This window comes from Canis aureus, chromosome 7, assembly GCF_053574225.1.
Source record: "Canis aureus isolate CA01 chromosome 7, VMU_Caureus_v.1.0, whole genome shotgun sequence".
In the NCBI taxonomy this organism is placed as follows: Eukaryota; Metazoa; Chordata; class Mammalia; order Carnivora; family Canidae; genus Canis; species Canis aureus.
In genome coordinates this window covers 30,257,098-30,270,130 of record NC_135617.1, presented here as the reverse complement: position 1 = coordinate 30,270,130, position 13,033 = coordinate 30,257,098, and positions in this window count along the sequence as shown.

Genomic DNA, 13,033 nt, shown 5'->3' with positions numbered 1-13,033 from the left:
TTTAAGTCTCAAGACAGCTTGTTGCAAAATTCCCTCTGCTTTGGGGGAGATCAGTCTTTTTTTTTAAGGCCTTCAACTGACTGGATAAGACCAACCCACACTGTGAAAAACAATCTGCTTTACTCAAAGTCTACTGATTTAAATGTTAATGCTATCCCCCCAAAAAATACCTTCACAGAAACATGTAGAATAGTATTTGATAAGAAATCTGGGCACCATAGTGGAGACAATTTAAAACATAAAAGTTACCATCACACACAAAAAATCTGCTCTTTGAACTCCCCAAGGCTTCTGTTAGCCCACAAGCTCCTGTTAATCAGTTCCACTTTGGCTTTGCTTCTTTCCCATTCTTGGCTACACATGTCTACTTTGTGATCACCCTCAAAACTCTTACCTCAAGCTTTCTGCTTTATCCACTCCACTTTAACTCCATCTTCACTGTCATTACTTGCTCATACTCTTCCTTTCTCCAGCCATACCAAACAACTCAGCTTTCAGCCTTCCAAGCGTGCATTATGAACTTCACACCATTTTCTCCCTATAATGCCTTCTTACTCATTCACTTGATATATCTCAGCAAAGACTTCAGCAAAATCTTTTCTCTCCCTAAGCACCATTTATGCCTCTCTCATAAACAATCTTGACCTTTATTCACACTGCCAATAGAGCTGTTGTTCTCACTGCTAAATTCTGAGCCTCATCAGGATATTGATTTTGTCTTTATAGGCATAATAGATTTTTGATAAAACATATCTGTCTTTGTGGGAGGCCATTGTAGTTTTATGAACTTAGACAAGGTAAGTAACTCTATTACTTCTATCTCTTAATTTGTAAAATAGGGATACAAATAACAATACCTACTTCACCAAGCTATTATTAGGAATAAAAGAGTTTATAAACCTAAAGTACTTAGAACAATACCTGGGATCCAGTGAGTACTAGATGTATGGGAGTATAACTAGGTTATATAAATAATCTATTAATATTCTAATTACTATTTTTAACTGTTACTATTATAATTACTATTATTATAACTATTTTAATAGCTGTCTCCAGCATCCTTCAGTAAGGGTGTACTAGAGCCAGCTCATTTGATTGTTGATATTTTTAGGAATTTTATGAGTTACTTGTTAAACATGCCTAAAAATTAAATTTTATAAATTTATAATTCATTAAATTATATTTAAAATGAAGGCTATAAGTACTCAAAGCTCATTGTATCCCACTTATTTTATTCTACTTCAATATTATCTATGTATTGAGGTTATTTAATGCTATTATGTCAGCATGGTGGAAATACCATACAATGGTGTGCCTACTGAGCATCTCTTCCTAACCCCATTTCAGTGTAGTTGTGTTAGTAGCTTGAAAATGATCACATTGGCAATGTTTCATCACAGAAAGCAGCTAACACTACAAATCAAGGCCTGATTTATTGTCTTATTGATTGTTTAGACTAAAGAAAGTAATAAAGAAAATGCAAATTACACTTAGTGTATTATGTCTACTCCTGAAGATGAACAGGGTTTCAATTTAATGAATACAACTTTTGTATAAGAGTTATAGCTAGGTCAACAATAAATCATGTACCAGATCAATGACAAAAATTTATTGGGAAAAGAGGTAGCAGGTTGGGATGTGACTTTATTTGTCAAATCATGGTTGAATGGCATACATAATTCTGTAAAAGCTAACAAAAACATTGTGTGAGAAAAATTAGGTATCTAGAATTTGCAAAAGAGCATTGTATATTATTTATAAGTTATATGTTACATATTATTTATAAATGTAAAATCTATAATAAACTTACACACACACACTTTTTTTTTCTTAAAAGCCTTATCATGAAGTATTTACCAGAACACCACTGCCTTCAGATTGTCTTACCAACCAAAAGATAAAAAAAGAGAAAAAAATAGTCTTACTAAGTCTGGGATTCACAGTTAAAGGAGATGATGAAAAGGAAAGTTGGGTATCACCTCATGTAAACCATAGAATCATTCAAATGAGGATGTTTGTAATTAGTCCCATTTTATAGGTGAGATATCTGAGGGTTAGAGAGGTCAAGCAATTTGATTATGTTTATGGTTCGTAAGTGAGAGATATGGGATTTGAACTCTAGTATGTCTGTCTGACTGCGTAGCTTTTATTCTTTCTGCCCGATAATTATATTATCCCATATATTCTGTCCTCAATCAAAATGAGTCCATTTTCTTTATTTGAATTTTAACTGGGAAGAAATTTTATAATTTATTAATAAAAGTGTAGTAGAAAAGAAAAAATAATTCCTAAGCATCTCCTTCCACTGGTGGTGCTTCTGGAAAGCACCATGAGCCAAGTTTGCCATATTTCAGCCCTTAGAAATGAATATTCTCACCAGGTATAGTTCATGCTGAAGCAGAATTCTGTATTACCCATGACTAAAATATGCCCCTCCTTCTGCTAATGACGGTCCCTAGAACTGCTTTACCCTGGTATCATTCATCCAGTTCTGGTTGGCACTAGTCCATGGCTGCACTCCCAGAATCCGTACATTCCCAAGCCAAACCATTCTTCTATTTCATATTATGTCTGCTTTTATGGAGGGAGTCTCAGAGGAAAGGAAACAGATATAGGCTGTGTAAATAGAGCATATTGTAGGGTTGGGAGTGAAGTAATTTTAGAGGAAGTTTGAAATTTTGCTAAGTAATAGCAGTTATAAAGTTTAAGCACAATTACATGTAACCACCACACATGATATGAAAGAGAGTGATACCATAAACAAGTGGTAAGAGAAGACAGAGGCGGACATCAGTGCACACACAGGGATAAGAAAAGAGCCTTTGGAGAATTAATATAATTTCTTTCAGAGGCGAGCACAAGGTATTTTAATTCCACTCACTATTCTATTTGACTAACTTATTTTTACAACCTATAGTACTCCTAGCCAAGTATTCTCTAATCCAATACTTCTCAAACTTTGATGTGTATGAAAATCACCCAGAGAGGTTGTTAAAATGCAGATTCTGATCCAGTAACTGTGGAATCTGAGATTCTTCATTTCTAACAAGCTCCCAGGTGATGTCCATATTGCCAACTCAAAACCTCACTTTGAGCAGCAAACCTTTTATCTGCAAGACACTATTGCAGAGTGTTGGTGAGGAGAGGAGTAAGATCCAGTACCTTAGAAAATAAAGGAAAAAAGCACATTTATACACTTTACATTTCTAAAACTTTTTCACTTTGGACTGTAAGCATTGACGTTCCATATAAGACTGATTTCAGAAACCTATTATGTTTATCTCTTAAAAATAAACAATATTTACTTATTTTGCTGACTTCTGGGATTTGAGACTAGTTAGTTCCCCAAATGTTAAAGCTCTGTTTATGTAACTGAAAATGAATCTAGTCTTTTGAGAACCCACTAAGATTATTTTTTCTTACACGGATGAATTTATGAAGCCACAAAAATTAGCATCACTTTCATTCATTTTGTATGAATGTATATATGTCATCTAAATCAAAATTTTGGCTCTTACAGTAAAAATACATACAACACAATTTTGAGCTTTCTGACAAGCAGTAATCAGTTTCAGTCTAGCCAGGGATAACCTAGTCTAAGCAAAGGCTTCATAAATGTATGAGGGGTACAGATTTGCTGTCTTACAAAAGCTTCAGACTAGAAAAAAGAATCCTGAAATAAGATTTTTATTTGTAAAATGAAGCAGTATCTTTAGCTATCTTTATCTTTATGATGTAGTCACTTCTGATGCTTCTTGTTTCCCAGTTTGGAAAAGCGGGGCACAGGGAGGTGAGGCAACTTTTTCAAGGTGGCACAGTCGTCAGCTCCAGAGGAGGCAGGGGGATGAAAATCAGCCCACCAACATAGATGGCAGAGTTCCCTGCCTTAAACTACACTGCAGGTGTACTTTGAGTCTGCCCAGCTTGGCTTTCTAGTTCCCTCAACTTCCTGCCCTAATAGCATGTCTTGGCCCCTTGGAGAGCCTGTCTTTTATCATTGACATGCTGGAATTTTTCCAGGCAGTTTCTAACTCAGTTTGTCAATGAAATGTTAAGATCTGGGTCTCAGGAAGAGTGACTATCATATTTTTCATGAATATTTTTGCCTTTATTTACTGGTATCGGTAGTAGAGTTCACCTGTTGTTTCTTATACCTGTCATCCACAATGGGGGGTTGAAAAATCTTTAACCTTCTTCTCCCAGTCCAGCTTACTCCCACTCCTTTCCCAGGCTCTTCCTACCTCAACTAATGGAAGCACATGATTCTGCTATTCATCTCGTTCAGTTATTCAGAGTCAAGAAGGAAGGAAAATGTGAACTATCTTATTTTGGAGAAACTTATACTATACCTTCACAACACAAACATTTGCTCTGTCCCTCACAGCTAGGATGATAAGGTAATTTATAGTCTAAACAAGACACTTTTGAAAATGGAAGGGGTGAGATTAAAATTAGGCCCATATTATAAACATAAATCAGAACTGTCCTGAGCACACAACAAACATATGGTTTGCAAGGGTCCCATATACCGACATCTCTCAGATACCCTTGGAAAAGATCTCGGATGCCAGAATGTTTGGTGAACCCTGAGCAGTTCTCTATGAGTGAAATGTGGGGTTGCACCTCTAGAATTTCCAGTACATTATAACCTTCATGTACCAACTGGTTTAATAACTTTTAAGAACTTAAAATGAACACATGCAGAGATATGCACAAAGCAATGGATTAAAGGAACAGCTAAGACTTATTTTAATCTTAATGTTTTTTTGTTCTTGCTTCCAGCTGATTTAAAACCTCTTACTATTGGATGTAAAACATTTTTATATTTTCAGAACACTTCCTCAGACACCAGTGTTGGTCAAAAGAAGAAAACCAGAAAAGTTTATATTTAATTACATTTGGCTTTCCATTCCCATTCTTTAAGAGCCAAGCTTATATTTAATTTAAAAAGGAAATAGAGTTGAGAATGATTAAATTATGCTAAGTAGGTGTTAAAATGCTTTTCTTTTATAACACATCTTAAAATACAAAGATTCCTCTGTGGAGTGACATCTAGTCCACTCATGGAAAAATGCCACAATACAGAGGAACGGAGAGTTGTATCATTTTAAGCTGCTTTATGGATTCCACTTCTAAAATATTTTCCCATCTACCCTAGAGCTCTAATCTTGGTTTCCCATAATCTCTTAACTCTGAGTTCTCTTCAGTTCATCTGCACCCCCTGTTATCTCTTCCAAATGCTAGTCTGAATCTGTAACTCTGTAGTCTAGCCCCATAAAGGAATTCCAAGATTTTTAATTCTGTTTACAAATCCCTGTATCATCTCCACCAGCAGCCTTATCACTAAGCAAGTAATTTGCTTTCATTTGTTGAATTTTTATAATGATGATAAAAAAGACCTGCCAAGGCCTCTCCCTCAAGGGGCTAACTCTTTGAACAGGTAATTACCCTGCTGGTATTGAGATGGATGGAGACTCCCCAAAGGTTAGTTTAAGCACAGTTTTTATTTTTGTTTTGCTGAATATGGTGATAATTGCAGAAGCAAATAGGAAAACTGAAAGAGGAACTGAAAGTATTTTGGTCTAGAAAGCAGGTCAGGGAACAGGGTCCTAAGCTGTGGAGAAGAGGCGAAAACTGGAGAAGGGAGAAAAGAGACAGAATGGAGAAGAGCTTTTTGAACTACTTTTAAATCTTTTTCAGGTTGTAAGAGCTCATTCAAACAAGGGTGAGTTTATATCTTGTGCCATAGATGTGGACCATCTGGCTCAGTGATTCCATCTTGGCTGTACATAAAATCACAAGAGGCTCTTTAAAATGCTAACTCCTAGGATTCATCTCCAGATGTTCTGATGTAGCTGGTCTCAGGTGGGAATGAGAAATGTAGTGTTTAAAAACCCCTAGGTGATTCTTGTAAGGATTAGATGAAATTACACATGTGAATGCACTTTGCACAAGAGCTCTCTAAAGGTTAGCTCTTATCAATGGGATTACTAAATCAATAGCCACTGAATTTCAAAGCAAAGGGGGAGAAATAGCACAGTTATGGATTCTGCTAGGGCACAAACTCAATTCAGAATAAGTTTTGTACTGAATCTTGAAGCCCAAGTTAAGTGAAGAAGGGAGAAGAAAGAGCATATGCAAAGAAAGAAAGGTGAGAAATAACATTCTGGGCAGGATAAAAGTTTCATTTTCTGATTGATTCAACAATCATTTATTGCATACTTAATTCATGCTTTCCACTGTCTTGTTCATTGGAGTCATAAAGGGAACTCACAGACCATGGCTGTCTTCCCCTCCAGGGTGCTTAAAAGGATAGATTAGTCAAATTGAACTTTAAAGACACTTTTAGGAATAAGCAAGGGATAGAAATGGCTTCCTACAGTGAAATTCTCATTCATCAGCTAATCCTGAGTCAAAGAGATGAATTTCAGGAAAAAACAACTGAAAAGTTCCAGTGTGATTAGGCCTCACCCCTAAAGTGGGTGATGGAGTTTCACATACATCTTCTTGGTACACTGCAAAGTACTCTTTAAATCTAAAACAGCATTATTATTGTTGTTGTTATTATTATTACTATGATTATTGCTATTGACTCTCCAAAATGAATGTTAATAAATTATTAAAGGAAAAGCTTTTTTAAAATGTCTAGGAAATAACCTATAGAATGTATGTAATATTTACTATATTCAAATGGAAACCTTTATTTAAATTTTAGATGTGAAATAACCCAGTTCTCTCAAATTTTAATAGATGCCTCAAACTCTTTGTGGGAAGATACATAAATTCACAAACATATATATATGAGATTGCAACTATTTATAGATGTCCTCCCCACCCCCAGAATTTCCATTTTCCTAAGGAGATACATGTATGAATCAAGGTCAGCTGACTTGGTCTACCCAGGGGAACGGGGACCAAGGACTAGGGAACCCTTGGGCACTGAAGCTGTTCTGTAGAACAATCAAGAGTTGACAGGGAAGCTGGAGACTCAAGGAAGACCAACTGTAACACATAAATTAGTGCATTGGTTTGCAAATACAGTCCTAGCACTACCTGCATTAGTATCATCTAGAAATTTAATAAAAATGCAGATTCTTAGTCCTCACTCAAGATATGCTGAATCTGAAGTACTAAGGCCTAGATTCAATAACCTGTGTTTTAACAAGCTCTCTAGGTGACTTGATATATGTTAAAACTTCAGAATCAGATTTGTGGTTCCCACTCCTGGCTACTTACTGAATCTATTTAAGGACTATATTTTCTAGGATTGCCATAACAAATACAACAGACTGAGTGGCCTAAACAACAAAAATTATTTTCTCACAGTTCTGGAGGTTGAAAGTCTGAGATCAAGAAGTCAGCAGTTTGTTTCTTCTGAAGTCTTTCTCTTTGGTTTGTAGATGGCCTTCTTCTCCTTGTGTCTTCACATGGTCTTCTTTCTGTACATGTCTTGTGTCCTAAATTTCCTCTTCTTATAAGGATACAGTCATATTAGATTCCAGCTAACACTAATGACGTCATTTTAATTTAGTTACCTATTTAAAGACCCTATCTCCAAGTGCAGTTACATTTGTAATACTGGGAGTAGGCCTTCAACATATAAATTATAAGGACCATAATTTAGTCTATAACAAAGGCCTTTAAAAAAATTATCAGTGTCTCACATAAAACCAACTGAGTTTTTAGAGATAAGGACCAGATGTAAGTATTTCCTAAAAGTTCACTTGTGGTTCACATATGTAGCCAAGACTGAAAGCCAGGTGGCTATAATAGGTGAAAAGCCAAACAGGTGAACATATATCAGGGGATCTGGTCATCAGTGGTCACATGCTGCACAATCAGGCAGGCAGACCCTAGCAAGGATGAAGAGTGTTCCAAGGTAGGATGTTACAAGGAAATCAACCATGGGAAGTCTGGTTTAGGGCAGCATATCCAGCCAATCTCTGAGGCAAGAGTAGACAGGTTAAGAATTCAGATGAGAGCCAATTTATAAGAAAGCAAATATCAGGGCAGCCTGGGTGGCTTCAGCCCAGGGCATGATCCTGGAGACCTGGGATCAAGTCCCATGTCAGGCTCCCTGCATGGAGCCTGCTTCTCCCTCTGCTTGTGTCTCTGCCTCTGTCTCTGTGTCTCTCATGAGTAAATAAATAAAATCTTAAAAAAAAAAAATAAAAAGCAAATATCAGAATGGGTGCAAAAGATGAGAACTCAGCTGTAACCTACACAGCTGTTGTGACTCTGGGAGTGCAGGTTTCTGACTGGAGCTCCTAGCCAGGAAGTTGTTCCCAGGTGTAGAGGATGTATATGTAAGAACCCAAGAGATGGGGGCACCTAGGTGGCTCAGTCGGTTAAGCAAGCATCTGCCTTTGGCTCAGGTCATGATCCCAGGATCCTGGAATGGAGCCCCACATCAGCTCCCCGCTCAGCCTTTTTCTCCCTCTACCTCTGCCACTCCCATTTATATTCTTTCATTTTCTCTCTCTCTCTCTTCCTCAAATAAATAAAATCTTTTTTAAAAAGAGAGAGACAACCCAAGAGGTGGCAGTGAAAGAAGTCGGATGGAGTCTGAAGCTTCTACAAGATCTCCTGACTGTTCAGTATCTCCAATGCATCTCTTTAAAGGTTTGAGAGAAATAGAAAATGAGACAAATGGCAATGACCACCAAACCACTGACCTGAAGATATAATGTTTGTATAGACTTCTGATGTTGTGTGAAAAGCTATACAATTCTAGTGAGTTCCTGGTCTTTATTTCATGTGGATGATGTGGCGTCTCACAGAGTGGCCAATTAAGCTTCTACTCGCTTTTGTCAAAGCCGATAATCTCTGCTTTGTTCTCCCTTATAGAAAGGAAGCCAATCTTGTTCAAATTGTCATTATTAGCTCTATTTCCAACACCACAAAATTAAAGGACTGTTGCAAAGACATAAATGGGATCCAGGAAGAACATACAATCTCTTTGAAAGAGCTCACCTCCTCACCCTCATTCACCCACCTGGCCCAGAAATGAAAGAATTATGGGGAATCCAGTTGAGTAATAATGTTATTGATTCCCTGCTAATCGGATTTTTCTCAAGTCTGGCAACGGTCAAGTGTTTACAAGACTTCTCTTTTCAAAACAACTCAAAAGTCATTCCCAGCAGAGAAGCTAGAAACCATAAAATCAATAATACAGGAACTGCTACCAAGGATTTTCATCTACCCAGTGAGGAGGATATTTATTTATAGAAAAACTGGCCACTCCAGTTTAGTGTGGTAATAACATGGTACAGCTAGTTCAAAGAGTAGCATGGTTGAACACAGCCTTGTATTATGCCCACTGTAAATGGTCTCTATGAGGAAAAGCCTATAATTTAGAGAGATTTGCCATGAATGGTAAAGCCCAGGTCATTGTAACAGATACTTTTTACCAACTCTATTTGAGGAGAGAGCATGTAAAAAGGAAGGAAAAGGGTTAGCTTCAGGAAACTTGAAAGGGGAAAGTTAGCCTCATTTGGTTTTACCTACATGAGAGCTATATGACACCCAACCTGAACCCTTGATGGTTGAAGTCTTATTTATTACAAAGGCATAGAATTTTTAAAAATGAAATATATATGTTTTATATACTAAAGAACCATTTCCCTACTGTCCTACTTATACTTTCTCTTTACATGCTCCTTGAACTCTGGGGAAAACTATGTACTCTTTTCAATTGTATTTTTAGACTAAGGTTTATCATTGGGTAGAAGTTAGGACACACTGACTCAAAATGTCAGGCTGTTTTCCAGGGAACTCCTTGGAGTATGGTCTGTTGACCTGCTGTAAGACATCCCATCAGTCTTTGTGGTTGCTGCTGGAAAAGCAGGAGGTGCAAATTGTAGGTCCAGATTCTCAAAAGCTAGTTTCAGAAGGTCCATGCAGCAATCTTATAGACTTATTTTAAAAGTAATAATCAGGACATATTTTGTTAAAAATTAGGGAATAGTGGATCTGAACTTTAATCTCTACATGCCTGTCCACCATTGTCATTTCCAGTTTCTATGAGCTGTGATGAATTCCCAAGGATGACATTTGTACAGTGGTATGCTGATAAGGGTTTTAAACTGGCTTTCCAGGGAAAATAGCTCTGATTTGTATTGTTCGACAATTTCCATGGTATAAATATTCACATGTGGCCCATTTAAAGCTACTGATAGGAAGTCATGGAAGGCAGGGTTAGGACAAGAATATACAACTATGTAGTATTTCTAGAATACAGATACAGTTGAAGTTTTAAAAACCCTTATAAGTACACATAAAAATATAGTAAAATAATTAGGAACTGATGAATTTTGGCTATTAATGAATTTATTTTTAATATAATTTACATAAGTTTATATAATTTAATTTTAATAGTGACTGTGTTTATTATCTAGCTTACAAAATTCCAGCAAATATAAAATTGATTCTCATGAGGCACTGGAAATTAGTACCAGCTCACCACTGGCCTCCAGAAAGTGAAGCCTGGATTTATGAATTGAAGAAAAATCCAAGCCCATAACATCAAGCAATAGGTACTATGCAAAATCTGTGCTTGTGGGCAGAGATGAAACTAACCAGGGTAGTATGATAGGGTTGGGGAATAAACCCAGAACCACATTTTTAGATTCCTGCCTATAAGGCAGATGTTACCAAGTAGTGATCTAGAGATATATTCTGTTGAGTTCCAGTGCCATTGGGCCAGCTTGTCCATTCTTCATGGCAGAAATCAGCTAGATATGAGTGGTGGCTGCCACCTTTGGGAAAGATTCATGAACTCCTATTTACCACTATTCAAAACATTCTTTGTTGTCTCTTGCCCATGGCTTATTTCACTCATGTACATACCTTCGAAATTTGGAGTTCTTCAAAATCAGTACTTCACTAAATGCACATCTGAAGGGGCTTCTGCTTCATGGCTTTAAGTAACATTTGCATGCTAATGACTCCTACATTTATATCTCCAGATTGGACTTCTCTCCTGAACCACAGACTCTTATAGCTCACTGCCCACTCACCATATCTACTTGGATGTTAATGAGCATCCCAAACCTAACATATTCAAAACTTAACTGCTTCTGCCATAGTCTTCACCAGCTCAGAAAATGACTACTCCATTCTTTTTCAGCTTCCTGGGAAAAACTCATAGCCTCATTTCGACTCTTGTTTCTCTCTGTCCCAATCCTACTCATCAGTAAATCTTGTCAGCTCTACTTTCCAAATCCACCAGTAACTGCCTTTTTCTTTTTAATTACATCCAACATAGCTTCCATAATCTCTCCCCAAGTTATTGCAATAATCTCCTACTTCTGTCCTCATCCACCTACAGCCCATTCCCACAGCAGCCAGTGTGAGCCTTTCACAATATGATTTGAGTCATGTATTTTCTCTGGTGAGAAACTTCAGTGTCTTCCATTACACTTCGAGTAATGTGAGTCTTCAAGCATTTGCTTCTGCTTTTGCTTATCTGGATATTCCTTCCCAGATGTTCCTATAGCTCTTTTTCCTATCCTGTTGGCTTCCAAATGTGATCTCCTGACCTCTCTTGAAAATTGCAACCTCCATCAAAATCTCCCATTTTAACTGTTTTCTCCATGACACTTACCATCATATGAAAGATGATAAATTTTTTCTTATTTTCTTCCTGCTAAAATTTAACCTTCTTGAAGGCAGAGATTTTTCTGTTTTGCTCACTGCCAAATCCCCAGCACCTAGAAATGATGCTTATTATAGTAGGGACTCAGTAAATAAGTTGAGAGAATGGATATCCTGCTAGTAGGTACAGAGATATTTCAACACAATTAGGGAGAAGAAGTAGGATGGGATTGTGAAAAAAGTTAAAAAAAAAAAAAAAGGAGTTAAGGGAGTAGTAGGAAAATAGGGCATTCCATTAGGCATCTGAACCTAATCTCTACAGGTTTCCTACTGAGGGTCAAAGAAGGTCATGGAACTCTAGAAAACTCTAACTCTCTTGGTATGGAATAAGGGAGTATATAAAGACAGACTACTTGCTATCCTAGAAAGATTACGTTTGAAGTCAGGTAAATGCTGTTGCTGCTCTTAACTCTTATTTTCTTGGTTATGTGACATAATCCTTCTGAGCTCCTAGTTCTCCTCTCCCTTTTAAGCAGTTAGCTTCTCTGGCATCTTTTAACCCCTTGGTCTCTTAAATGCTATCTCCAGCACCCTCTTCTCTAGCCTGATCAGACCACTTTTTTCATCTCCATGATTTTTCTCATGCTACTTCCTCAGACTGATTAAAACAGACAATACAAACTCAGTCCCACTCTCTTTTCAGATTAAACTGCCTTGGGTTCCCATGGTCCTTTCTTACCCATCTCTCTCATATCTTGAAGATATCATTGGAAAGTGTGAGACTTGGGATGCCTGAGTGGCTCAGCAGTTGAGCCTCTGCCTTCAGCAGAGGGTGTGATCCCAGGGTCCTGGGATCGAGTCCCATATTGGGCTCCCTGCATGGAGCCTGCTTCTCTCTCTGTGTCTCTGCCTCTCTCTCTGTGTCTCTCATGAATAAATAAATAAAATCTTTAAAAAAGATTTGCTGAAAAAAGGAAAGTGTGAGACTTAGAGCTGAGTCCATCATGGGATCACTTCATAGCCATGTTGACTTGAATCAATCCCTTAAACTTTCTAAACTTCAATTTTCTTGTGTAGACAGTAGAAGGCATTAGAGATGGGCAGGCAGAAAGACCTAGTCATTCTGGTGACAGATTCCTAAGGTTATATTGCAACTCTACTTTTAGCTGAGTAAAGGAGCAAATGAATATCTCCAAGCCTTGATGTCTTCCTCAACAAAAGTATGAATAATAGTACCCATTTCCTAGGGTTGCTGTGAGGATTTGTTAAGGTATACAGCACCGACACACTATTACATGGTAAGCACTCAGTCCAGGTTAATTATTACCATTATTATTATGAGGCTTTTGTAAAGACTCAAGGACTATGTATGTGTGCTGGACATCTATTTGCCTCTTCTAGATCTGCCTCCCAACTTTCTGCAGCCTAATTTATGCTG